The 27,589-nt window shown below is 43.5% G+C and overlaps 1 protein-coding gene across 5 annotated transcripts in view; it reads right to left on the bottom strand.

The window, feature by feature from the left end:
* LOC118503325 (zinc finger protein jing homolog) overlaps positions 1-27,589 on the bottom strand; it is a 72,834-nt gene that overhangs the window by 29,534 nt on the left and 15,711 nt on the right. The window contains exons 1-2 of one of the 5 annotated variants that reach the window (XM_036036471.1): positions 3,528-3,756; positions 1,024-1,087 (exon numbers count right to left, since the gene is read on the bottom strand). The exons of the other annotated variants lie outside the window; for them this stretch is intronic. The gene's annotated coding sequence lies outside the window, so the exon portion shown is untranslated. Of the gene's footprint in view, positions 1-1,023; positions 1,088-3,527; positions 3,757-27,589 lie in introns of those variants that run through there. 5 annotated transcript variants of the gene reach the window in all.

Raw genomic sequence — 27,589 nt, 5'->3', positions numbered from 1 at the left:
TAGATTGTGGTTTGTGTGAGTTTTTTTGTTGTTGTCGTAGCAGTTGCTGCTGCTGCTAATGATGATTAACGTAGTTTGCCATGTAGCGCTGATTGTGGTGAAAAGAGTTTAGAAGGCTTACCGCAAGAAGAAGAAGGCGACAGAGTGAAATTGCCTTTCACTACTTCATTAGCAGCAGCAGCAGCAGCAGTTGGATAGAGATAATACCTAATTTGATCGAAAAGTACAAATGTATTCTAAGCTTTCAATATGTTCGAAGGAAGAAACTAGCACGATATATAAACAAGGCAAGGACTTCAACATTGGTGGCATCACTAGCAACTCGGCTCACAAATGCCGGTTTGCACAGACTGATCGCTCTTTCGGGGCGGTTCTGTGGCCGAGACGATAACCGGAGTTCAAATCCCATCCTGACCGCTTCCCCCTGAGTAGGGCTGGCTGACTACCATACTACGGGTAAAACAAGTCACAAAAAGCCAGCAATGGCAGGCCGAGACCTCTCGAGGTTGTAGTACCGAGGAAGAAGAAGATTCGTGGATGTTCGTCGCCAACTACTTTGGAGAGTATACCTCTCCACTAAAATTATCTGTCGAGATGCATGAAGGACATTATTAGTCCCAGTCCCAGACATACGCTGACGAATTATTTTTAGAAATCAGTTTTTGGGCCCGTATTTGTGGAAGAACAATGGCGGAGCCACTGCAACGTTATGACAGTAGAACATAGATCCAGAGACTTTGATGGGTTGATCATGTCATGAGAATGGTACCAGACGACCCAGTCCGCAACGCCTTTATAGGCCCGTCCATATAAACAGAGGATGGCTCTGATACATCCTCCAGAATGACTGGGATATTGCATTGGCAGGGAACGGTGCTAGACCGTGTCGGACATCGAGGACTTCTAACGCAGGCCTAGACCAGGCAAAGATATTGAACTGACATTTCGTCATCTTGAGTAACCATGGAATAAACACCGGATTCAAAGTCATAAAGTGATGCACACTAAGAGGTTCATTCTTACATGTTTCTTGGAGACTGGAGTAAAGCTGAAGAACATGTCACGCCATTTTCGAAGTTGGTCTCACCTGAAGAGAAAAGAAAAAGAAAAAGAACACTATATTAGATTCATTATGTTATTTAAAATGCAGATACAAATGGATACAAAGCAAGCAGCAAAATTAACTCATAACATGAAATCCAGGCCATCCGGATATGGAGTTAAAGAAGGAGTTAAAGGAAGGAGGATAAAGTTTATTGCTGCTAAAGCTGTCCAAAGTGTGCAGTTCTGTTCCGTTCCGTGTCAGACATTGAAAGTCGTTTGAGGGTTTAATAAATAACAAGAACAAAAAACCTTTTAAGATGACGGAATTGGAACTGAGCCGAAGTTGATGCCGTGTAGGTAGGGAGAGAGAGAGTTGAAGGTGGTGTGCAAAAAAAAAATCCAGAAATAGGTCACACCCCGCTTATATGGAAACTTGCATAAAAATTAATATTTAAATAGCACGACACATTACCGGACTACAGAGGACAAGGATGCATTGGAGGGTAAACCTTACCGGTGCAGAACCATTCCTTATGCTTATGTGATCATCGTCCAAAATCGTCTCACTAGAACCCACAACAAATCATTCTTCTCGTTCAGAGCAGACCATAAAACGAAACGATCCGAAGCTTGATGGAAATTTTGTTCAAATATAATAAACATTTACGACAACCGTCCCTCATTTGTGCTGTGATGATTATTGACCACGGCCAAGATTTGATCGCCGTTAATTTAGCACATAAATTATACCATTTCCCGAGCGAGGTTAAAGAGTAGCCACCACCACCAGCGCGCGCGCTCGCTAGAAACTTCGAACCGGGTTTCTAAAGCCAGCAGGCTTGGGTTGCCGCTTTGGTTGGGTCTTAGAACTCGAAGCTGAAGAAATAAAAACCGAAAAACCAGTTCTTAGCCGCAAGCTAAGAACACCACCACCCAACACACACCACTGACACACTCTAAACACACCGAGACAGAGATGCAGGCCCGCTGGATGGAAATGCATCATGGGCTAAGTGGGGTTCTCTGGAGGGGGAGGGGGGTCGAAACGAAAAAAAAAGTAAAAAAAAGGTGGTCGATTAAAGAAAGGGAACAATACAGCGCCCAAAAAAGTAGCAGAGCCACACAGAGAGATTGAAGAGGAATAAATTATTCAAACGAGATCCGATCCGAGATCTTTATGACCGATCAGATCCTAACCTGACGCACCAGTAGAACAATGGGAGATTTTATATGACAGATAGACGTATGAAAAACCCACACAAATAAACCAGCAGGATCTTTATCGCTCGATGAAGCGATAAATAGATTTATGACGGTTAAAAAACGATCAAATCGATCAGATCAACTCATCGCTCGTTAAATTTTGTGGGGTCCCCGATCGATATAGCAGGCAATAAATGTGATCGTGGAAATTTTACAGTTTAGGAACAAAAAAAAAAAACACATATCGATCCTCGCACACAAGAAGCACGGCGTATAACAGTTAAGTGTGTGAGAAAAAAGGAGCAAATTAGAAGATTTTTATAACCCTCTAATCCCCTATTCTATTCTTTCTATAACTCGATGCATCACAAATTTTGATTGAGACAGAGAGAGAGAGCCAATTCCCGTCAGACGGATGCCGCGCAACATTTTATACGCCGGTTGGTGCATCGGCGGGGCCCAGGAATGAGCTACATGACGCTAAAATAAAACAAAACCCCAGGCAGAGTCAGCCAGACAGGCCTAGGGGGCGCTTGGAGGGAGGTGTGCCGGCGAGTCCGGACGGGCAGAGGTCGAAAGCGAACCGAACAATGTCAATGTCCTTCGCATTGCAATCGGTGTGTATGTGTGTGTTGGGTCGTCGTCGTCGTCCTCCGTTTTTTTTCCTTCCATCGTTCGTACGTTTGGTCGTACGCAGCGAAACACAAAAAATCTCGATCGACTAGCGATACGCTAGAGACCGATACGCGATAATACCGGGTGTAGAGACCCGGAGATGATTACGGAGCAGTGGTCTGGTCGTCTTTTCCCGTACACGGCACCACGCACACAGGCGCGCGCGCGCGCACGGAGCATTGTATGCATGCAGTGCGCGGTTATGACCGTGGCCCCAAAAAAAGAAACGTATTGGAATCGGAAACAAAGAGACGGTACCATGAGGTACCAAAGATGAGGCAGAGGTGAAAAAACAGACTGTTTCCTCCATACAACCTCCGATAAATGCAATTATTTGGTGCTTCTCGTTTGCCTTGTCGAGTAAGGGCTCATCATTGCAGGCACGCTGATGTGCTGTTTCGGTTAATCTCACTGTCAAAAGGTAATACACACACACCACACCGCCGGCAGAGAATGAGATGGAAATGGATCTCGCTCGTACTCTTGTGCGGCGAGGGAGCAAATTCTTAAAACAAAGCGCCACACAGTGGAGAACACATAGCGCCATAGTAAACATTATTACCGCTCGCGATGATCGGTAGAGAAGCAACGGACACACAACCCACCTGCTGTGTGTATATACACACCACACCACCACCACCACTACGCCAGTCCAATGCGCGGCTATTTATCTTTTTACGTGCGTAGGGACCACTCTACTGATAGCTGCTTCATAGCTGCTCCCGGGCACTGTATGTGTGGCACTGATTCATTTGTGCGTGAGAAGACGTCGCCGGTCGGGGGAGGGTCTGATGACATCACATCATCACTGTAAACATGTGAGGAGTTTCGTAAGTCCACACGCGTGTCAACTAACTGTCAAATCGTCGACTTCATCGCTGTCAAATTGATTACGCGTTCGGGTGTGTTAGTGTGCGGCTTAGATTAAGTAATAAGACATTTGCTTATCTTTTTGCGGAATTGGCAAAGATTCGAGTTCTTCTCAAAATATATTATAATGTCTCGCAAACGAAGTGCTAAATGGTCGAGGTTCTCCTCAGTACCAAGTGAATCGAGAGCTTCAATTGAAATTGATAGCATTCATATGGGCCGTCTGATGACCACACACATTAACCTTTTCCCTCCTCTAGCATCGCAACGATCATCTGACAGATCAACGGTGATCATCTGTGCTCTGTAGCGTGAGTCGGAAATCAGATCAATCGCACAAACGGTATACAAATAAAGTTTTCCCTTTTCCACTCCATAACTGTGACTAACCCGAGCAAAAGTGAGGAAGGAGCAAGCAAAAAAGTGCCGTCGTTTGGTTTAAATCGCAACTCCACCAGGCGCAACACTCACCCTCTCCACCCGGAAGAGATTTAAAGCTATTTAAATCTCACGCGAGTAAAGGTAAATAAACATTCACCTACGAATGCGGTGGGTGGTGGAATGGTGGAACACACCCCCCGCGTGAACTACTTACAATCCCCCCTCCGCTATACGATCTCACTGCACGAGACAAGTTAATCTCTCCAATCAAGGTTCCATAGCTGCTGCTGGGGGATGAAAACAGAAATCCCGCTAGTATTGCGAGATTTCACATCGATCTAGCAGTGTCCGTCAAGAATTCAGACACACACACACACTGGCGAGGTAGCGTCGATGATGACGACGATTTCGCAATGTCAAAACGTATTCACAGCTCCACACACACTAAAAGAGAGAGAGAGAGATGTGAGCGATGCTCTACACGCAATAAATATAATCCCAGAAGGTCAACAACCTTCCTTGGCCTCGTCTCGCTCTGCCGTGTTGTACACACGTTGCTGGTCAGCTAAAGTAGGTTGAAGTCGGGCTAGAGAGGGATGTCCCCCACGGGATGAATTTCTGACGGCCAAAAACAAACATTGCGTTGAAAGATCGTGCGGCACACCAAACCAGAAAACAGCAAATAGAATTCATTCCAAAATAGCAATAGACGCAAGAGAGGAGGCACACACACACACATACACTCGGGGGTGAGGCAAGTGCAAAAAACATGGACATGGTTGCCCGGTGTCGAAACTAAAAGTGATGCAAAATTAACGCAAACCGGCAATGTAAGCAGTAAACCGAAGGAACGGAAAGGGAACCTGTGGGAGGAAGGAAAACGCTTGTTTTTCGCATTGTTGGTGGTGGAACCTATTTACTGAGCAGATCAACAACCTGTGTCGCATTTTCGCGACATCGACAAGCTGGTGGTGGAAAGCACCAAAGAAAGAAATCAAATAATTCCCCTATCTGTATACGAATGAGATAGAGTAAGTGTGTGTGTGAGAGAGAGGCAGAGCGATTATTTAGATTTTGCGCGCAAAAAATAAAGGGTGTAAGCAAACCCCAAGAGGGGGAAGAACAAAATCGAACTTTTCTGGGGTTAGCAACGGCATGACATTCCATTCCCGGCATTCTTCGCGATCAGCAACATCAGCAACAACACACCAGGCGAATGGGGAAATGTCAAACGGTGATTTTAAATCGAACGGCCTGCTTGTGCTACACCCGTTTAGAAGGTACGATCAGAATCTTGCAGTTTGCTGCCCGATTTTGCACCAATCCCTGGATTGCCGAACACGATGATTTGAAGCATTTTTTTTTTTTTGTTGGAGTTTTATTTTATGTTCCAACTATTTTTAGTGCCCAAAATGTGTCAAGCGATATCGTTTTGTTGCACATTGAACTGTCTAGATACCCAAAACTAGCAAAAAAAAAGTAGTGCACACACACTTTCTATCTGATAAGTTGCCAACTGAAGTACTACTGCGTAAAGCGAAAAAAAAGTTTTTTAGCTCCCCTAAAAAGTTCTGATTACAGTTTAAAGAGTTGTACTGTTGTCACGTTTGGGGGTTGGGCACCAGCGGGTCCTCTGCCTTGGCCATTCTGCTGCACCTCGACGACCGTAGCACACCGCGCGGCGTTTTTACCGACGTCTGGCGGAAATCGTCTTTTCCCGGAAATCGCTTTGACATCCGGTCGTTAACAGGGGGAGGAGCAGAGTTTTGGTGTGCTGTATTTTTGGAATACGTACACAGCATTTTCATGTTCATGTCCTCCGGGGGCGGACATTTTGGAGCATTGCATAAAGGGCGAGAACGAAGAGAGTGTTGTTTTTGCGCATGTCGTCATCTACACCTTTTTTTGTCCGCTTTTTTTTTCTCTTCCTTGTTGCCATTATGCGATACAGGTGCTGATTTTCCGGAACTTGGCCGCTGAAAATTGGGAAGGGTGAACGCAGGTCCACGGGACACAGTACTCTGCGCGGCAGCGTATTGGAATTTTGACGCTATGAAAATGGGGTCCTGTTGGGGTTTGGAAGTGTCGGAATGGGTTTACCCCTTGCACTTTATGGTCAGGTCATTTACCTTCCGAAGAACCTGATATGAGATTGTCAAATTCGTCATTAAAGGGTTCTTCAGCCATTAAAGTTGGCCTGCTTCATTTTTAGTTGAAATATGTTTGCATTTAAATACTCCGCAACAGCTATAGCCTAAACACTCAGCTGAAAGTAGTTTGCATACTTTCGCATCCCGGTGGCCAGCTAAATGTACGTCCGCCATTATTACGCTCATTTTACTTTTTCCCGGAAGTCACTCCACGTGGTGTCACTCGAAGACAAAAATCAGTCCCATTTCCTGTGTTGTATACTTGAACAAAAAAAAAGCACACTATTACCGGTCTCTCTGCTTCTCTCTTTAGCGTCCACCAACAGCGTGTCGAGTAAGTACACGAATGTTCTCTTCTTCTTGCTCACCAACACACACACACACACCTACTCATAGCGGAACGCACTTAAGCGCACCGTTTGACACTCGACTCGCTTTGTCATACGTCATCGAAACAGGCTTTGATCGTGCTGTTTCCCATGTGCTTTTTTCACTTTTCGCGCTCGCTTAAAAGAAAGAGAGCTTACAGATGCGAGAGAGTGTGAGCGTGAAAGAGACGCACGATTCGCGACAGAACAGAAATCAACCATCCAAAGTGGGGTGTAGGGTGGGGGTTGATGATTGTTAGTGATTTTTTTTTTCCGATGTTCGTTGTGCCTCTATCTGTGTATGTGTGTTGCCCCCTTCCATTTCCACTAGCAGTCGCTCACCCCTCCTCTACTGCAGAAACCGCGTCGCGAACGAAGCGAACGTACATTGAATTTTATTTTGTTGTCGTAGGTCGCGAAACCGAGCGCACAAGAAATTTATTTATGTAATGTTCATTTCGCCCGCGTTTGCGTCTCCACCGATTGCGTCTCCACCAGACAGCGGCGGCGTACAAGTGTGTGTGTGTGCATCTTGTTTTTTTCTTTTGCTTGCTTTTTTACACCCCAACCCCCCCACTCACACACAACCCACACTCGAGTGCATCACACACCACCGGCAGCATGATTTTGATTTCATTTTGCACGCCGCCGCTTTGCTTTCTACAAGAGTGGTTATGATTTTCACACCTTCTTTTCTGTGCGTTCTCTGTTGGCCTGTCGTCACCAACAACATCGTCATCATCATTGCCACCATGGTCGTCGTCGTCGGTGGCGGCAAGTTCTTTGACACTTGACTATCTTATTTTCACTCGTTTACGCGTAATGCGCGCCGGCCCAGCTGTCAATTCATTTTTCTTCCACATATCATATCCACTTACAGCAGTTCGCTTCGTTTTTATTTTCTCCCCCGTTCATTCTTCCTACGCCCTCGTATGTATGTGAGAGTGCATTTATGTCGGTAATGGCTTTTGTAATTTTGCTTTTATTTTATTTGCCCCGGGATGCTGCTTTTCTTGCATCTGCCTCCGTTTAGGTCACACTCTTCCTACTGTCATTCATGTGCGTATGCAAAATGGAGTTGGTTCGTTTTACTCCACAAAACACAGCTGGCGCCACCACCACGGTCAATTGTAATTAGCGCGGGATTATTTTTTTTATGAAACCTGTGCAATCTTTGATTCACAATGAAGCAAAAAGGGAAAGAGAGTGACATGTTGATGACATCGAATTTGACAAGACACAAGGCTGGGTGACAGGACGAGTTAATAAATTGGAGAGAGGTTTTCCTCGAGATGTCTTTTGATATTATAAAAAAGTAGAATTTGAGGCAACCACTAATCAAAATAAAAGATAGCTAAAATATACTAAGTTAACTAATAAGTCATAATGTCATGAGGCAGCCATCAATTGGTGTTCGACAGATTCAAAAATGGAAATGAGGTTTGCCTTGCCAAATGGTTATTTGATTTGCTTCAAATTATATCAGGGACGTGGCATTGATTTTTCATCGTGTTAGAGGACTATGTGTATTGGAAACACCACTGATTCACTAAACCTGATTGTATTACTACTAATCAGATACTCCTGCAGTCGAATGAATCGACCTAACCTCAAAGATCTTCAATAAAGCAATAAGTAAAGCCTCTTAAAGGTCCTTCAGTCAGTAATCGTCAGTCATTGCTACGTGAGATCTGTACGGATGGGATTTGAACCCCCGGCCCTATCCTATGAAGACCAGCGTCGTTGGTGCCTCCACCACCGGGCTGCCTCCCAGAACTATCTTCACTACAAGTGTGGCTGGTTAGATTGGTCCACAATACAGATCCGTTCCTGCTTCCTGGACAGAGGATATCCTGAGTAGAGAGTAAAAAACAATTTCTGCTCATGCTCAGGCAAGCTGCTCGGGCTCGTAAATGTTTTTTAGGTACAAAATAAACAACGGCCTATTATGTCACGTCATGTTGCAAGGGTTCCTGAATCTAGCAGCGAGCGTATGCGTATAGTACGAAGATTGGTTAGTTGATTAGTGTATAGAGACTTCGTAGCCTTAGACTTAATTCAGCTAGACGAGGATATACATTACGAAGCGGTACAAGAAGTAGGACAACATGCGCTTTTGAGTTTGGACAGATCCTTAATATCTCAACAACAGACTGAAAGAACTTCTTAACTAGTCCAAAAGCACTGGTGGGAGTAGGAGAGCCAATGGCACTAAGCAACATGGATTGGGTACTTATCTTGATCTCCTACCAATGAATTGTAGCATCCAAACACCAAATACGCGGAAGCAATAAGATTTAATTTTCGATTCAAAGAAAGACACCTCCAATGAGTGAAGAGCGATGTACATTTTCCGATTATACTACATCCAGTTAGGTGATTTGCCAAACGGGCGACAGCGCGGAGTGCGACTTCTACAGCACATGATTAATTGCAGGACACGCGTGACTTGTCATCTAATCCAACCTACACCATCATCGTCATCATCATCGCATCCGCATCGTGCACACAGCAGTAGAGGATGCACTCGCTCAGAAACCATCAACTGCTTACGGCTGTTTTACCTTGGCCATGTGGCCCAACCAAGAACACGATACACAGAGTCGAGCAAGCAAAAAAAAAAAAAAGACGCAACACAGCCACCGTATAATATGCCAAGGTATTCCCATTAGTCTCTGCCCGTTCCTCCAAGGTTCGTTGCATCCCATATTAATGGTTAAAGGAAAAATAAATACAACAACTTCAACCCCGGCGACGAAAACGGACGGATCGGTGGTCCACCTTTTTGCGGTGAGGTTGGGTGCATCATCATCACGTCTTGATGCACTTTTTTTCGCATAGCCCATCCAATGTCTCTGTGTGTGTGTGTATGCATCTTTTTTCAGACGCTGCCTGCGACTGTTCCCTATCCGAGTGGGGAAGGTTCTTTTTTTTGAGGTTGTGAGTGACTGAGGCGCTTTATATGCATGCAGGTTAAGTCCTTCAAGTATCTCCATTTTTATGACGACCATAAACACACGGAAGAATGTTTTTCTATTAGCTCTATATATCCAGCAACTGGAAGGAGTTAATGGTGCTTGAGCGATAAAAAACAGCAAAAAAAGATATTGCACTGTGATTTGCACATTGCGATTGGTTTGAGCGGAGAAGCACAAACTCTTTTTAACACCTTCCTCAGTTCATTCCACTGAATCTATGGCTTTAAACGTTCCCTTGGAAGTGAAGAGAAGCCCCAACCATTTTAAAATCAATTACTAATGAATGGCACTTAATTTCCCATCCATGATTTTCAATGGAGAAAAAGAAAAGAAAATTGCCCACTGATCATCCCTCCGGCGCCGAGCCAGGGAATCATTATCACAAACGCGCCTAATGAAATGAAGCACATTTTCGGGAGATCGATTCCGTTCCCGTAAAAACCGAGGGAGACCAAATAATGATAGTGAATCAAAGCACGCGGAAAACGTTTCAGAATCGAATCGAAAAGAAAATCAAAGTGCATGAATGCGATGCGAGATACTAGCGAGGGAGAGCTTGAAAGGCACGAAGGTTATGGCCAATTCTGAGTGCATTTAATGCTAATCGCAATCCTATCTAACCCCTACCTCCCTAATGTAATCGCACAAAGAACGAGTCTACCGCACGTAGCAAACGTTGTCCGCGATTTTTCGAAGGCCATGTGGCCGATGCGTCACACAACACGGTGCAGCGCAACAGAACACACAATCACACACGCACACTACAGGGGGTTAATGCTACTACTAACACTAACTTAAGCTGCAATGACACAAAAATGTGCATTGACGCACGTCGTCACAACGGTTCAACGGAGAAGAACAAAGAGTTACTTACAACTGCGGGTTATCTGGCTCTTGCTCATGTAGCGACGACTATTTAATAGATTATACAAAACTTCAAACGTTTTAATCGCGGAAATTATTAATACACTTTTTTAAATTCCATCCATTTTGGTGGGTTTTGGTTTGCATTTTAAAAATGTCTTATTTTCGCTTCACCGTCTCCGATTTGGTGTTGGTCGTTGCAGTGGCTCTTTTTGCTGCATTTTGAAGGTGAACTGCATCACGCGGGTCTCTCCGTCTTTAAGTGTTTCGCTACATGTCATCGGCCTTACACACTCCCATCGTCGTCGTCAGACACCGCCGAATTTGTCATCATTAATTCGTTTTTAACGCCTGCCTCGGTTCACGGTTGCGGTTTCCTTTCCATGAGGAGAGGACGTTCGTGAATTGAAAATTGTTGGTGGTTCCTTCTTCGGTTGTGGTTTATTCTTTTTTGTACTTCTTTCACGCCAGCAAGTACAACGACCTCATCAAACGCAACAAAATGTTGCAGATCTTGTAATGCAGTAGCAAAAGAGGCAACAAGAGATGCGCCGCCGCGAACCGTATGCTTGAGTTGCGTTACTTTGTAGTTGGAACGGTGTGAATCTCGATTCAGATAGCGTTATATAGCTTCCGAAATATTTAATATGATTATTGTATCTTTTTAAATATAAAACGATTCGTTTCTGACAAGGAAAAAAAGGTCTAGGGTTATAATTGAATTTCTCCTTTTAGGACTGAAGAAGATACATTAACCAACCATTTATCACACAGCTCTATGCTCATTACCCCCCAACATGTTTCTTCTTCGAGCGCGTACGGGGAATGGTCTTAAGTGGTGTCTTTTTGGGGATCCCTCCCGCTAAGGCTAAATTTAAAGTGGATAAAAAAAAACGCCACACAACCTGAAGCCACTCGTGCTAGGGCGACCACCACCTCATCGGTCGGTCGGTCACTTGATTTATAGGGAAGCGTCGCTCATACGCTCACAACAGGCTCACAACATTTAGGCCTGGGCACGCTCGATCGGTCCCGTGAGTTATGTCCTCAAACCCCGTACGCAGCAGCACACACGCAGCAGGAGATTGAAAGTGATATTGGCTGCTAGAGAAGCGAACCCTTCGGCTTATCGACTGGCTGGCTCCATGCGGGAAGAGTTGCCAGAACCTAAGCTCACACGCGATGATTGCGTAATACTGTCGTCGCGGTGGCTCACCGGTATGGGAGGGTTTTTTATTTATTTATTTTAAAATAAAAAAAATTTATCACCAGCCAATGCCGGCGTTCTGATGCCGGAGAGTGTTGGAGCATAAGTCTTACCGACTTGAAGCAGTGTTGTCGCACGACCAGCAATCTGAGATGCAAAAGGGATATCGGATAAACAAATCCCAACTACAACGGGAAGATTCTTTGCGTTGGTCTCCCACAATGGTGGTTACTGTTTGTTTTGATTCTGAAAGTGGTTAATTTTTTAAGTTGAAGTGGATAAGCTGCCAATATGCATTGCTTGATTCAGACTTATTGTTACGAACATATTAATTACAAGTTCAGTAACGCGAGTTTAACTAGTTTATAGACAAAATCTCTCTCTCTCTCTATCGCTCTCTTTTTTCTCTCTCTTTCTTCTTGGTCTACCGACCACTTTAGTCATGCCATCTGTTTCTTGCTTACTAGACTCAATGATACCACATAGTTAGATAGTAAGTCCGGGAGGAACGGTCCGGATGGGATTTGAACCCCGGGGGTACAGTAACAAAATCATAGCTTTACTACACACGATAAGAACACCCGACTTTCTTCACACCCGAGCGGCCTACCCGCCTGCCCTTTCTGGCTTTCTGTGACTTGATTTTACCCGCAGCAAAGTAGTCAGCCCTGCGTACGGGAAGGCGCGATCAGGATGGGATTTGAGCCCCAAACCTGCCGTGTGAAGACCGGCGCCGTTATCGCCTCGGCCACCGGACCGCCCACTTTATCTTAGTTAATAATGGCAACTACTCTCTCTCCTGTGTAGTCTCTCCGTTCACAATTTACATAGAATTCTGAACAACAGCCTCACAACCAGACCACACAAACCCCACTTGAAACTTTGCCCTTCTAATACGGGAACTTGACAGAGCAGCAACAAACAAAACAAACAATCGAAACGAACCTTCCAGTTATCGAAATTCGATTTATGCTGAAACGGACTCCTCCGAACAAGCTTCAAGTAGCATAACGCTGGAGGAGGAGTTAACGAATTACGCATTGGACCAGATGCTTCAATTCGAATTCCCTTGTTGTATTTAGGATGCATCTTGTGTGCAGTTTGAAGAGAGAGAAACAAAAACTCTTCTTGTATGTCTTTACAACAAATATACAATTGAACAAAGAAACAAACTTCAAGCGCTAGAAAATGAAGTTCAATGATAAAACCTTCATCTGAATAATTTCTCTCTCTTTTCTTGGTTTGGTCTCTTAAGGTAATGCCTGTCATTTTTACCTTAATAGACTTGAAGAAACCATGAAGGTGGATAGCCAGTCCTTAACTACGAGAAAACAGTCCCGGATGGGATTTGATCCTCAGTTCTGTTGTGTGAAGACCGGCGCCGCTGTCACTTCGACCACCGGACCGCTCAAGCAACCGAGTAATGGGAGATACACAAAAATTGCTAGCTCTTAGATGAGATTTCACTATACTAGAATTACCCAACCAAACCATAACTAAAACGATTGGACTTTCTAATAAAACATTCTAAAACTTAAACTAAAATAAGCTTCTGCAAACAACGCCTTACAAACGTTAGTAATTCTAGCACCCGGGGTAGAAGCAACTTGATACACCCGAAATTCTGCTGAGATGTTTTTGACAGGTTGCGCTCTTTTTTGTTTGCCGGCAGACAGCATATTTCATCGCTTAATGCTGCTGCCGCTGACACATAATGCTGCTTTATTGCTTTGCTGCTTACCATCCGCATGCAAACACAGTTTTGCGCTACAAAATGCGCTCGTGGGTTTTTTGTGCTGTTTGTTTCGTTGTTTGTCATGTTTTATTTCGATCGTAATGTCTGGTCTGCTTAACAAAAACGAAATAGCGCTCATGATTGCCTTTGTCACAAACAGAAAAGTCAATCAAAGCCATTAAGCACTTTCCGGCCATGGCTTTGAACGTATTTTACTGTACGCATGTTTGTTTAAACGGTAAAGGCTTGATGTTTCCTTTATAACACATAAAAAGTCATCCCCAAGCATGGTTTTTCCTCACACAGAAACCGGTTACCGGTGGAGATGTGTCATTACGTGGGGAAAGATTTTGGTTTCCTTCTTGGGTTATAAATTTTCTTCTCCAATCTCAGCGACACATTCGGATGCGAGAGATCTCCGCCAGGGATGAAAAGGAGATGCAAGAATGTGCGTAGGATGATGCTGATGGTGTAGATTCTCACTTCCGGTCGATATTGAAGCCCAGTTTTCTTCTTGCCCCCGTCGGGGGACACTCCCAGCTCGTACAGCATTCAAATCTCATCCCAGCGGTCCCTTGCCTCCAAGAAACTGGGAATGCTTTTGAGAAACTTTATTCAATTTGAATAATATGCAAATGACCACCGGAGTGTCGCCTTTTGACTGTCGTCCAAAGGCTCCCAAAGCGTCAGTTTTTTTAACCGCCCAAAAAAGTGTGGACACACACACACACACACACACACATCGCTCTTTCCCTCCTGTGTTCTTCTGCATCTATTTTATGAGATTGTTATAGGTTCTATCCATTACTACGCTTCCTGACAGCTTTTCACCATCAGACCTAGTCTTTCGGAGGCTTCTCGTTGACTGACGTTTAATCAAAACTTTTGTGCCCGCTTAATGTCGCGCAAGCAACCCCAGATCAATATTCACGTGAGCACGTACGTAACACGCCTCTCACATGTCTTCGGAACTAGAGGAGTTTCGTATATTTCTTGGCCTAAAGAACGCTGTCACCTCAGTCACCACACGAACGATTACGTTGTTGCTAGCGGAAAGTGATAGTGCCCTCGCTCCATCCACACCACACCTCCATCGGTTATGTTTATTCATATGGGTGACAACATTAGCACGGGGAACCAGAGTGGAGAGGATAAGATAATGGGAAACCAACTACTTAACCGAGGAAGATAAAATATGGTTTCATGGGGAGCGGATTAAGTGGACTGTCATATATTGGTTCAGCCTACACACACTACTCTGAATTGGGTGATTTTTCGGTTCGGTTCATAGTGGACATTGACTGTCGGGTGGGACATTAGCATGGACAAAGTATTGGATAAAGATTATTGATTGATGGACTACATTCATACTATCATTTTTGCCTTCATTACTCCTATCAATTCCTATTATCTTTTAATTAGATATACATTAAAAATCTATTACAAAAAAAAACTGTGTAAAAGTTGAATATATCAGTCTCACCGGAATAAATTTGTTTGGTGTCATTCTCGTGACGTGACTGACCATGAAAGATTATAGCTCTACATTGCTATATGCAGTACAATATAATACTACTAGAGGTTACTGATGAGGTGACAGCGTCCATGTTTAAGAGAATTACAATGACGTAGAGAACACATTTTTAATTCAGCCGTTTTCTGTCGTGTCTTTAATGGACGTGAGGCGGTGAGGTCATAGCGGTGTCGGTCTTCACACGACAGGACTGGGTTTGAAATCCCATCCAGATCGCTTCCCCGCACACAGGAATGACTATCCAGCAAGGGATACAATCAAGTCACACTAAGCCAGAATAGCAGGTCAAGCAGACCTATCATGCAGAACCAAACAAGAAGAATTAGATGGATGATCGGGGACCAATGGTGCCCATGTCATCAACGTCATGTCAATATCAAGATCGGTTTCACGAAAGAAGATTATCGAAGACTTCATTCGCAGTCAGGTTGCTTACAAAGCCCTAAGAAACCATGATGTGAGCAAGAATCTTGCGTTGAAAACTTTTGAATTGCCGTATGAGCACCGAGTCTTAAAAAATGCAGTGCTAAAAACACTTCAGATCTTGTCCAGTTGTGCCTCTAATTACGTCGATTCTGGATGACATAATGCTCTTCAAACAGGCGAGCCTCCTCAATGATGCCTGTCATTAGCATGATATTATGCTGTGGAGTGGAGCCTCCAGCTGTTCATCAAAGTGATCATTATTCATCCCGCATTGGATTAAGCTCAACTTTGATGCTCTCTGCGGTACGCCCAAACAGGGTCATTCTAACCAGCAGAGAAAGAAGTTCGAGTGGATAGCATTCTGCTGGTATCATTAATCGAAGTGGAGATCCCTTTTCCGCTTCGAGAAGAAAACAGCCTATAAAGCCACAGGAGATTGTCCCGCATTGTCCCGCAAACTCACAAGTGCCCTTTCTTTGCAACTAACCGCCACGGTTGAAGTGGCTACAGGATGTCCTGCGATCCTTGAGATTTGACAAATGGGATTATAGCTAAGAGTAGTTTATGAAAAAACTTCACAGAATAATTTAATTTAGCTCACCCAATTCATACTGCAACACCAAATGAAACGTACCTGCAAATAAAAAAAACACGAGAATTCGATTAATATTTGATTGGATTTTCAATATACGAAAACACACAAACAAGTACGCATATTGTGAATTGGATTGTGGTCAAAACAAATGTCATCAAAACACAGTCGGACGCCATGCCACAACCAGCAAAAAACCATCCGACCGGGCGGGCGGGTGGGGCATATCACATCAGCATGCGAAAAGGCCTCAACAATTGTATTGCAATCATCCGCCCGAGTCAGTCCGGATCGGCAAAGCAAAAATGCTCCCCCCCCCCCCTCTGCCAATTGCATTTTGTACGGAACGTGTGCAGAATATGTATGTCTGCGATTAAATTCCGTCGGCCGTCGGTGAAAATGGATTTTTCTTCCGCTGTTGAAAATCATCAACCCTTTTGCCAAAGTTCTGAGTTTCCGTTTCCTCTTTCCCAAGTTCTATAGCATGTGCCAGTTCCCTCCTTGTACTTGGGCGCGCCGAAACATCTACTTGACGCAGCCGAGCGAAAAAGGAAACGCGACCCCCTTTTACAGATATTTGTGCCACGACGTTCTTCAAAGGGGAGAGGGTTTCCCGACCAAAAACAGATCCGATCGCTGACACAACATGCTGCTTTAGCTCCTTTCTTAGATGCTCTACCACAATTTATCACGCTGCTCACAGTCAGCGAGCCCGGAACCAAGTCAAGGTGAACCGACCCGGGGATTCCAAAGAACCTAGCCACTGATCATCTTTACCTACGAAGAAAAGGGTCTTTATCCGTTTCCCATTCCTTTCCATTCGGATGCGAAAGGATCTACCCTTCCATTTTTTTTTCCTGTCCTCGGGTGAGTGTTTGGAAAAAGAATTGCTGAGTTTTAACAATTTATGATCACACTGCATAAAATTATCGACACCCTTTGGAACTCTTTTTTTTTTCTCTTCCCAAACTCGTCTCAAGAAAGGTTGTTGCAAGTTATGCATATAAAGGGTGGCAGAATCTGGAAACACTTTGGCTGGTTAACTTAGCAAACACACACACACACACACCTCTATCGCCATTAAGGAAAATTTCACGGTTAAAAGAATTTACTTTAAAAGCTAAGCTCACCGTACAGAGAGAATCCAGAAGGGAGTTCCAATTTCAAAGGGGAGACAGGTTTTAATTATTCCAGCACGATCTGAAGCAGTTTATTACTGGCTTAGCATGTCGTTAGTTCTTTCCGATAATCTTAATTGCGATAAATGATTTGTACATATGAAAAACAAACCCTTCAATTCAAATTCTATCTTTAAATCAAGTGATTACTTCAACCAATTCCTAAATATTGCTTATATCCTGGTCATGGCACCACCAATCAACCTAAATTCTACACTTTTTGCTGGTGGAGAGCTAATAAAACGACACCAAAGAAGTCCCATTTTGGGAAGTTTCACATATTTAACATGGTAATTTATCATGGAAATGCAATACATCGGGAAGAATGTCCTGCACGGTACATTAAACACAGTCCGGTCTTTACAAAACCCATGGTCCAAATTCCCATTAGGCCGATAGTTGTTCATCGTATCGTAAGCATTACTGAAGCGAAAAACTTTCAAATGGTACGAGGAAAATTTCATATTAAACATGCCGCTTTGCACCTCGAAAGCACTTTCATTCCACGTTATCCCTTCTTCCCTATCAATCTTTCACAATCACAAAGCGCATGCATTTCGATCGTTATTGAACGATGAGCAGACAAATCTGGTTGGCCAATTTACGATCCCGGCGAACCCCGTATGTTATGCACTTTGGAAAAATGCTTTTTTCCCTCGAGAATAGTTTTCCACACTGGTTTTGGCCATCGTCATCCTCGCTTACCGTTTCCTATCCAGAATGGGAGAGGGGGACAGAATTGACCAGAATGCTGGGGCGATCGAAATCGAAATGGGAAGCATTCAAAACCAAGGGGGAAGTTTATGTAGAGAAAGGGACCAAGTGTTACGGTTACGGTCAAGCGAAATTTTCCAACTGTGTCTTTTCCCACAGCAGACCAGTGCAACAGGATGGCCATATGTAAGAGGGAAAAAGATTGGTCGTCAGGAAATGGATTGGCCAGATTGGGCGTACGCATTCTGGAGGCTGGAGTTGACTTTCTGCTGAGCTCCTAGAATCTGGGCGAATGAAACACGAGGACCATCATTACTACGCTACTTCGACAGAACCAACCACACACCCTAGCGCGTCGATAAAACGATCCTTCGTCGATAGACGCTTGTATCCAGTTACAGTACAACAGCATTTTGTGCCTGGACAGCAAGCAGCAGCAGCAGCAGCTATTTGCATGCGGCAGCTTCTAGTCTCTCCCCCAAGTCGAACCCTACGACGACTTCTCGACTGCCTCAAATGCTGTGAAAATCGGGGTATCGAGAAAAACAACGTTGAAGCATGAGAAGGGGGCCACAAAAAACTCTGGCGGAAAATTTGCACTTCTGATTAGGGCTACTGCTACTGCTGCTAGGGGACCACTGCCTGCCTGCCACATATGCAACATCCGGCACGTGCCCTTGCGTTCATCATAATTTCCTGCTTTAGACACCGCTCCCTTCTCGAGAAGGGAATGCAAATCATGCGCTTTTATAGAAGAAGAATTTTAAATCTCCCTCCCTCCCCCGTTTGGCCACCACTGTTCAGTTGCATCTTGTGGTGCATCTGCTGCGTGTGCATTAGTTTTGCAAAAGAGGGGTGGTGCTATATTATTTAGCAATTTGATTCACACAGTCCTATTTCTCCTACTCTGCCGCTACACGCTCGCTCAACAACAACATCACGTCGTCCGTATACAGGGTGGGGCGAGAAAGAAGGTTCGTAAAGGTACTTAAAAATGGAAAATTGATGAAGTTTGCCAACAAACAACAGCGGGCTGGAAAATGTATGAGATGGGTGATGGAAAATTGCACAGTGAGGGTGCCGCCGCATTAGCAAAACCCAGTTATGGGGCGAGTTGGACACCATGGATGAGAGGAGCTGGACCATGTGGGATTATGGGGAGGTGCAAGAAATAATCTTTAGGCGAGAGACGGTTTACATTTTCAGGGCACACACTTCCGCGTGCTTGCTTGCGCCCGTTTTGCGACCTCACACTCTCAATCGTGCAGATTATGCAAAAACAAACAAATATTTTTAATGAATGTTTCATGAACCGTGCCGTTGCATTTGGATGGTTATTGATTAGCAGCAACTGTGCTTCAGCAGCAAGGAGATGAAGTGCAGTCATGCCTTTAATTGGGAGGGAGAGATTGCGAGAGATTTGAAGTTGAGGTTGTATACGCAATGACACTTGTTATCCCGGTCACGGCATCATAAATAAGCAAAGACTTCAAACGAAATCTCATTATACTGGGCAAGTGCTTAAGTCATGCTTTAAATGGGAGATAGATTTGAAGTTGAATTTGAATGCGTAATGTCACTAGGTATCCTGGTCACGGCACCAGAAATAGGCAGTGCTTTCAAAAGAATTCTAATTCAAGTGTCAAAGTACTATAGTTATGCCTTGATTGGATGAGATTGGATTTGAAGATGAAGTTGTATACGTAATGTCACTAAGTTGTATACGTAAAGTCTCTGAGCCAATTCTTCTTACATTGCTAAAGAACTGAATCCATGTCTTAAATGGAAGAGAGAATTTTATGCCCAATATCGCTAGATATTTTAGAAATGGCATCAGAAATAAGCAGACTTCAAAAGAAATCTCATTATATTAGGAAAGTACATAAGCCATGCCTTAAATGGGTAAAGTCCAAGTTGAATGCTCACGACATCATAAATAGGCAGTACTTACAAAAGTACTGTAATTATTACAGTTATGCTGAATCAAGTGAGATAAATTTGAAGATGAAGTTGTACACACATTGTCACTAGTTATCCTGATCATGGGGGAAATCCTGAAATAGGGAAAGTGTTCAAGCAAATTCTTCTTATATTGTTAAAACAGTGAAGCCATAATTTAAATGGGAAAGATTTTTGTATACCCAATGTCGCAAGAAGGGATATTTTTGAAGCTGAAGAGGTATACCCAATGTCACTAGTTCTCCTGGTAACGACACCAGAAATAGGCAGTGCTTTCAAAAGAATTCTAATTCAAGTGTCAAAGTACTATAGTTATGCCTTGATTGGATGAGATGGATTTGAAGATGAAGTTGTATACGTAATGTCACTAGATATCCTGATCATGGCACCGTAAATGAGGAAAGTCTCCAAACATATTCTTCTTACATTGCTTAAGAACTGAATCCATGCCTTAGATAGAGAGAATTTTATGCCCAATGTCGCTAGATATTTTTGGACACGGCATCAAAAATAAGCAGACTTCAAAATAAATCTCATTATACAAGGTAAATGCTTCTTAACTCATGCCTTAAATGGGTGAAATAGATTTGAAGTTGAGATTACGCAATGTGAGCAGTTATCCTGGTCACGGCACCAAAACAGTATCCTCAAAAGTATTCTAAGTAGTAAAGTGCCACAGTTATGTCTTGATTCTTCTTCTTCTTTTTTGGCACTACAACCTTGAGAGGTCTCCGGCCTGCCATTTCTGGCTTTCTGTGACTTTATTTTACCCGTAGAAAAGTAGTCAACCTTGCGTACGGGGAGGCGGTCGGAATGAGATTTGAACCCCGGCCCTGCTGTGTGAAGACCGGCACCGCTGTCGCCTCGGCCACCGGACCGCCCTCTGGAATGTCTCGATTGGATGAGATAAATTTGATGGTGAAGTTGTATATACAATGTCACTAGCTTTCCTGGACACGGAATCAGAAATGAGAAGACTTAAAATTTGTTTTACTACACACTGAAGCCATGCCTTAAATGGTAGAAAGATTCCTATACCCAAAGTTGCTAGAAGAGAGGTTCTTGAAGTCGTGGACGCCATGTCACTAGCTATCCTGGTCATGGCACCAGAAGCAAGGAAAGTTTTTAAACAAAAACTTATTATATTGTGATTACACACTGAAGCTAGCCTTAACTGCTAGAATGTTTTGTATACCCAATGTCACTAGTTATCTAAAATAGGCAATATCTTCTAAAGTAATTCAAAATTTAACCATTAAATGGAGGCCTGATATAAGGTTGAATTTGTATAACGCATATCACAAGCAATCCTGGTCACGGCACCAGAAATTACTATATTGAGAAACCACTGAAGCCATTGCGTAAAATGGTGGAAAAATTTCTATACCCACTATGTCATTAGATATTCTGGATGCCTTAAATGGAAGAGATATTGTTTAGGTTTAATTTGTATAACCATTGCCTCTAACTATCCTGGTCACGACACCGGAAATAAGTCAGATCTTATTACACTGTGAAAGTGTGCCTCAAAATGGCCCAAGCCAACATCACTCTCTCAATTTCCGTTTGTACAACGCGTCAAGATTAACGACGCTAAGCCACCCATTAGCGACGAAGCATTAATAAGATTGTGATCAACACAAAACGATTCTAAGCAAGCTTAGATGAGCATCGTCTTGCGCCCCTGCCGTTCGCGCAACACTTTGCGCACGCGAACAGCAATTACGAGCGACGGGGGGGAAATGGCAGATAGTTATTTACCTTTTTTGGGGGCTGTAATTCGCCACACTCTGGCAACTTCCCTCCACAGCTAAAAAAAAAAAAAACACTCTCACCGTCACCCGCCACCGCCGCTCGTCTCCGACCGTGTGCCATTTTAATGTGTGCGCAATTTATTCCCACGACCATGACATGATTATTGTTTCGCTGTGGCTGCTGCTTTACGGTAGTGCAAATAGCAAAAAAGAAACAACGGACACACATCATCACAATGAACCACCTCACCACCCCCCTCTCCGACAGCACAACTTCCTTCCCCGTCCGTGTCACACTGAGCGGCGCCTCAGCTCTAAATCCACCGCTAATCTGCGGTCCGTTAGTTGGCACGCGAAAAACACACACACACACAGTCAACGGCATTTTGGCGAGCATTTGCTGCGTTTTTTTTTTTGCAACGCTCTACGAACGAAATAATCAAAACAAACAGTCCGAAAATAGTAACACACATGGGGCGGGCGGAAGGCGATTGCCGTTGTCTAGGAAGGAAGTGAATGAAGCGAACAAAAAAAAAAAAAAAAAGACAGCAACCGCGAAGTGTGTTTGTGAGACGGGTTAAAGTGAATGCGAAATCGAGAGTTTAGTTTGCGCTTGTTCGCGCGCATCCCGTTGCTGCTGTGCTGTGTTGGCCGGAAGAACGCGTAGCTAATTCGCGAATGAAGATTGCGTTGTTTTGGGGTTTTTTTCCTCTCTCTTTCTCTCTCTCTCTGGGTGTATTTTAAAGTCATCAAGCAGTGCCTAAAGGCAAACGGAAGATGTGACACGGGAAATGACAGAGATTCGCGCCTTCGCGTCATGTGTTTTTAGTGTGACAAACGTAATGGGTGTTAATTTGAAGCCAATGGGAACGATTTGTGAATGTACAACATTAGCTTTCCAGCCATATATCCATTTGTTTCGGAACGGGAGATTAAGTATGATTGACAGATGTGTTCCGCGAGAATTTGAGGGATGAGAGCAATAAGTGCTAATTGTGCTCGCTTTTGGCAGAAATGGGAAGTGATATTGATCGATCGTCCATCATGTCAAATCATGAGTTGAGAGCAGAGAAGTAAAACGGCGTGATTTTTAAACCCGTCTGTGTGAACATTCCTTGTTATCGTGAAAAAATTATTTATAAAAAATTAATCGGTATAAATCACCCATTAGAAGAGATTGGCGGATTTTAAAGTAAAAAATCGAAGGTCAAAACAATCAAATGGAATGCTAAAAGTGGCCTATCTGCAACAAGCTCAATTTAGCTCTATCTTAGTTTTAGAGATAGGCATAGTTAGCAAAAGAACGGAACTAGTTCCGAACGATTTAAAAAAATCGGAACCAGTTCCAGAGGGTAGGTAACCGTCCGGAACCATCGGAACTGCCGAAACCGTCGGAACCGTCGGAACCGTCGGAATCATCAGGACTGCCGGAACTGTCGGAACCATTCGAACCATTGGAACTATCAGGAACCGTAGTCGGAAAGTATTAGTCATTAATATTGCTCATATTTTCTGTATATTGGCCGACCGACTAAGATTCCGGACGGTTCGGGAAGTTCTGACGGTTCCGACGGTTTTAACGACTCCGACGATTCCGAACGGTTTAGGATGGAACTGGCGATTCCATTTATTTGGAATTGGAATTGAAACCGTAGTCAAACTGAACTGATTCGGAGTGCAATCGTGGATGCATTTTAATGAAATCATCACTACTTATTTGAACACCAAAACAGCACATATTCTCAAGTCAAATGAATAACTCGGAGGTATAAAGAAGTAACTTCAATAACAAACTCTCTGAGGAACCGAACCGTCTTGTAACATTTGTAGAGACTAGACTACATGATGCAGATGTCAAAAAAAATTCGCTAAAAAGGGGAGAGTAATGCGAAATCTATCCGTCCAAAAGATTTCACCTCCTCGAGCTGGAATCTCGGAAAGATTTCGCTTCTCTCTAGCCCTCTCTCTCTTTGTCACTTGCTATGCGTTTCTATGATAGTTTTCGGTTGAAGAGAGAGAGAGAGAGAGAGAGATAGCATAACAACGCGAGTAGATGAACCGAGACGATTTTGATGGAAAAAAAATCGTCAATCCTCCCCCCCCTTTTAACCGAAATCTTCTTGGCATCTCGCATCAGGTAGCCTGGCTTAAGTACCTTTCACTTCTTAAGTTTATACTACAGAGTTCCACACTTGACTTGATTTAAGCCTTTTGGTGTGGATTTAAAATTTGCCATCTGCCTTAAGAGTTGATGACATTTGCTTATCAACTGAAAACCAATTTCCTTTTGTAATAAAACAAAGAACGAAAAAACTGTACTTTTGTTTAGATTAAAACATGCAGGATGTTTACTGATTACGCTTCTAGAACGGAACATCGAATCCATTAAGATTAAACGTCACAAGTGTAAAGAACAAAAAAGAAGTCCATTTGATTTACGACAGCTTGGTAACTGGAGTGGGAAGCTTAGAGGCACTAATCTGAATAACCACAACAACCAGCTGTTTCCGGCAACACTCACACTCACACACACACACACACACACACACACACACACACACACACACACACATCCTCATGCTTGTTCACTCCTTTCGTTTTTGTTTCTTACAGCTTGATAGTGATTAATTGATGTCAGTTTCGGTGCTCAGAAAAGCAATGTTCAACCAGAAAATTTTACAAATAATGCTTTTGTTTACATAAATTTGCGAAATTCAAGCTTCCTAATCTATTGAATATTTCAAACCGTAGCTTTTCACCGTAGTTTCCGTACAACGAAACGAAGGGCACACACAGTGTGTGTGTGTGTTGCGGATTTGCATTTTAGTTTTGCATAATTAAAGCCGCACTCACGTTTCACCCTTTCCCAAAAAACATGACACAGATCGCATCCCCCTTTTTGCTGGGCAACCTGGGGGAAAAACAGGCGCATCTGCACGCCACACGACGATGCACTTTAAGCGCACAACAGTCCTCAGATGTCAGCGGAGCCTTGCATTGTTCGAGCACACCACTCGCGCACAATAACACATCTGATTAGAATATATTATTTTTCGCTTTTCTGCTCTCGCTGGGAAAAGGGCCGTTTTACTGCACCTTCTTGGATGCGTAAAGGGACATTGGGCCCTATGCACCACAACACAACAGATGCACGTGCCCACGCTAATGGACGAACCTTCGCCCCGGGTCGGGTCGGGGGCATTTGATTGACGCCATGTCACAATTGGGCTGCCTGCGCACGTGTGTGTGTGTGTAAAGGTTTTTGGGTGACTATGGACACGAAAGGATCATCAGCCCAAACCGGGATGAAAAGCAAACCACCGACCCCCTCCTCCCGGTTTTTTTCCCCTGGGAACAACGGGAATTGGTTGTTCTCCTGCTGAGTGAATTTTCTCTCGTCCTCTCTCTCTCTCTCTCGCTTTCCTAGTCCATTTTTCCCTTCAATTCCCATTTCCAACAGCGATGCTGCTGCCTGCCTGCTGCGGGTGGTCCAGAATGTTTCCGACCCGAGAGCCGCATAAAATGGCGTCTTTCGGGTTTGTGTACGCGCGTACACAGCAAGGCAGCGCTTCCGGCAAAAGCGTGGAACGAAAAGGCAGGCCTCTGCTTGTTATGGAACGAACCGGCCCTCGCAACCGGGAACGGAAGATGGATAAGTCTCTTCGGGTACCGGGACGACGAATGGGATTTACGGGTTTGTGGCAAACGGTGCAGCAGGATGGAAAAAGAAAAACAACTAAACTCACATAACAATCCTTTTTTTTTGTCTTTTTTTTTCTGTTCACTTCGCTGAGTTTTGCAAATAACAAAAAAAGGGGAACACAAAAGCACAATATTGACGAGCTACGGGAATGGCGCCTAGCATGGTTATAAATCCTTGTCTGCGGATGTGTGAGAACGGAGCAGTTCGTTTGGATGACCATCATTAAACACATATATCAAGCCTGCGTGTCCCGCAGGACTAATCTTCCGCAGCTTGAAGTGATGCATCAAATGGGATAGCCGTTTGATAGTATTGAAGAGGACAAGTTATATCAGTACGGATTTGGAAGATACCTATTAGCTATACACGGATCAGATTCTAGGAAAGTTTGTTCTTATAACATTTCAGTTAGTGGAGGCTTTTAATAGATCTTTGAACCAAGTTTGACGGAGATATGTAACCTCTTAATGTAGAACTAGGTTGAAATGAGAATTTGTACTCTCCTTTTCAGGAAAACTCCTATAAACACTTCAAGGAACACATCCAAAAGCCGGTTAAAGAAGCATAAACTCCTTTTCAAATGTGTCCTGTCAACTAACAACTATCCCATTTTCCTGTTCCTAGAGCAACTCCGAAGGTCCAGAAAACAAATCTTCTCCCCCAATCCCTCCGATACTGCTCACTCACACACATAAAAACCCGAGCAAGAAATGAGTTCCCTCTCACACCCTACGGTCCACCCCTTCAAGGGCATTTAATTAAGCTGTGGCAGTGCGTGCGGATGGTGCGGTGTGCCCATACCAACTGTTTCCGGTGAGCTTTATATATAGTTTCGCCGCCCTCGTCTCGGGGATTCGGTTTCCCCCGTCGTGTGCGAAAAAGAAAAGGAAACTCAAAACAATAGGGAAGCAGAAGAAAATCCCAGCCCCGTGCATGGTGAGCAGTCGTCGATTCAAGACTTGATTGACGTTAGTGTAATTAATTGAAAGGGAATTATCGGGTGGAATGCAACGAATGAACTTCGGGCAAAAGGCAGTTTTTAGTACGTGCTGGTGAAATCATTATCGAAATCTCGAACATTCTCCGCAGAAACGTTAGAAGTGCGTTCAAATAAAGGATAAAGCAGCAAAGATACGAGATTAATTTACCGGAAGAGGAATCATTACCATTTAAATTAAATTCAACCATTGTGCTTCCATTGTTAATATATATAACGTTGGATGAGTTCATCTATAAATGTGATATTTTCAATCAGGAATATGAATCGGTTGGTTTTAAATAGTTACAAATAAATTGTATTCCATTTCAGCTCGGTGCTTCGTTACGCAAATTAGTGATTAAAAAGCAAATTTCATTCGCCATATTAATAACAATGATAACGATGGCGTTGCCGGCATGAGGCAAATATCTTTCCAATTATATTGAAATGTGCCCTTTCCCTAGCACACTGCAGCAAAATTAATCTCCATTTTGTATGTATAGCAACACAAAAAAAAAAACATCAAACATCAACTCCAAATGCATTTCCCATCCGGGTCACCGCCCATTGGTGGGGTGCAACCGTCCGTGGAAATTTGCTTTTGATTTTCCACCGACGGGCATGGTTTGGTATGGTTGCGATACCTTATCAGCATCGCGCTTTAACAATCGATTCGATGTATGTGTATTGGGGCGATTGGAGAGTTTTTTTTTCGGAAAAAGTGCATAAAACCCCCAGTTGAAAATGGATTGGAAATGCAATCGTCGGTCCAATGACCGTGTCGCGCATCGTGACAGTCGAAAAGAACTGCAACCGAAACAGGATGGAAATCGAAATTTCAATACGCTGGAAAAAATATCGAAGCAACCGATTTTGACTGAAGTCCGCTGGGAAATGGAGGGCAAAGAATCTGGATGGCTAGGAAGCACCACAATACCGTAAATGTAATTAGCATGAGAGAGCGTCATAAAATTAATGCAAGTCGCGTAAACAAAATCTGTGATATTTAATTCCATTTTGCTACGATCAGTGCAGTTTGTTTAGAGAAACGCATCAATATGATTTAAATGTAAACTTAATGAAACGTTCACCCAATAAGGTAGAGTTCTAGCGATCTGTCAAACTGCCATAGGCACAGGTACAAGTACAGATACAGATTCAGGTAAAATCCTACCATGTTTTCAACTGTTTTAGAGCAACTACGATAAAAATATGTCGAGGAACTGCAATTGAGGATTACTTTGTATTGTTAGTTATGTCTTCTTATTCTTATTC

The sequence above is a fragment of the Anopheles stephensi genome, chromosome 2 (assembly GCF_013141755.1).
Source record: "Anopheles stephensi strain Indian chromosome 2, UCI_ANSTEP_V1.0, whole genome shotgun sequence".
NCBI lineage: Eukaryota > Metazoa > Arthropoda > Insecta > Diptera > Culicidae > Anopheles > Anopheles stephensi.
This window is presented reverse-complemented; position numbering and strand designations above follow the sequence as displayed.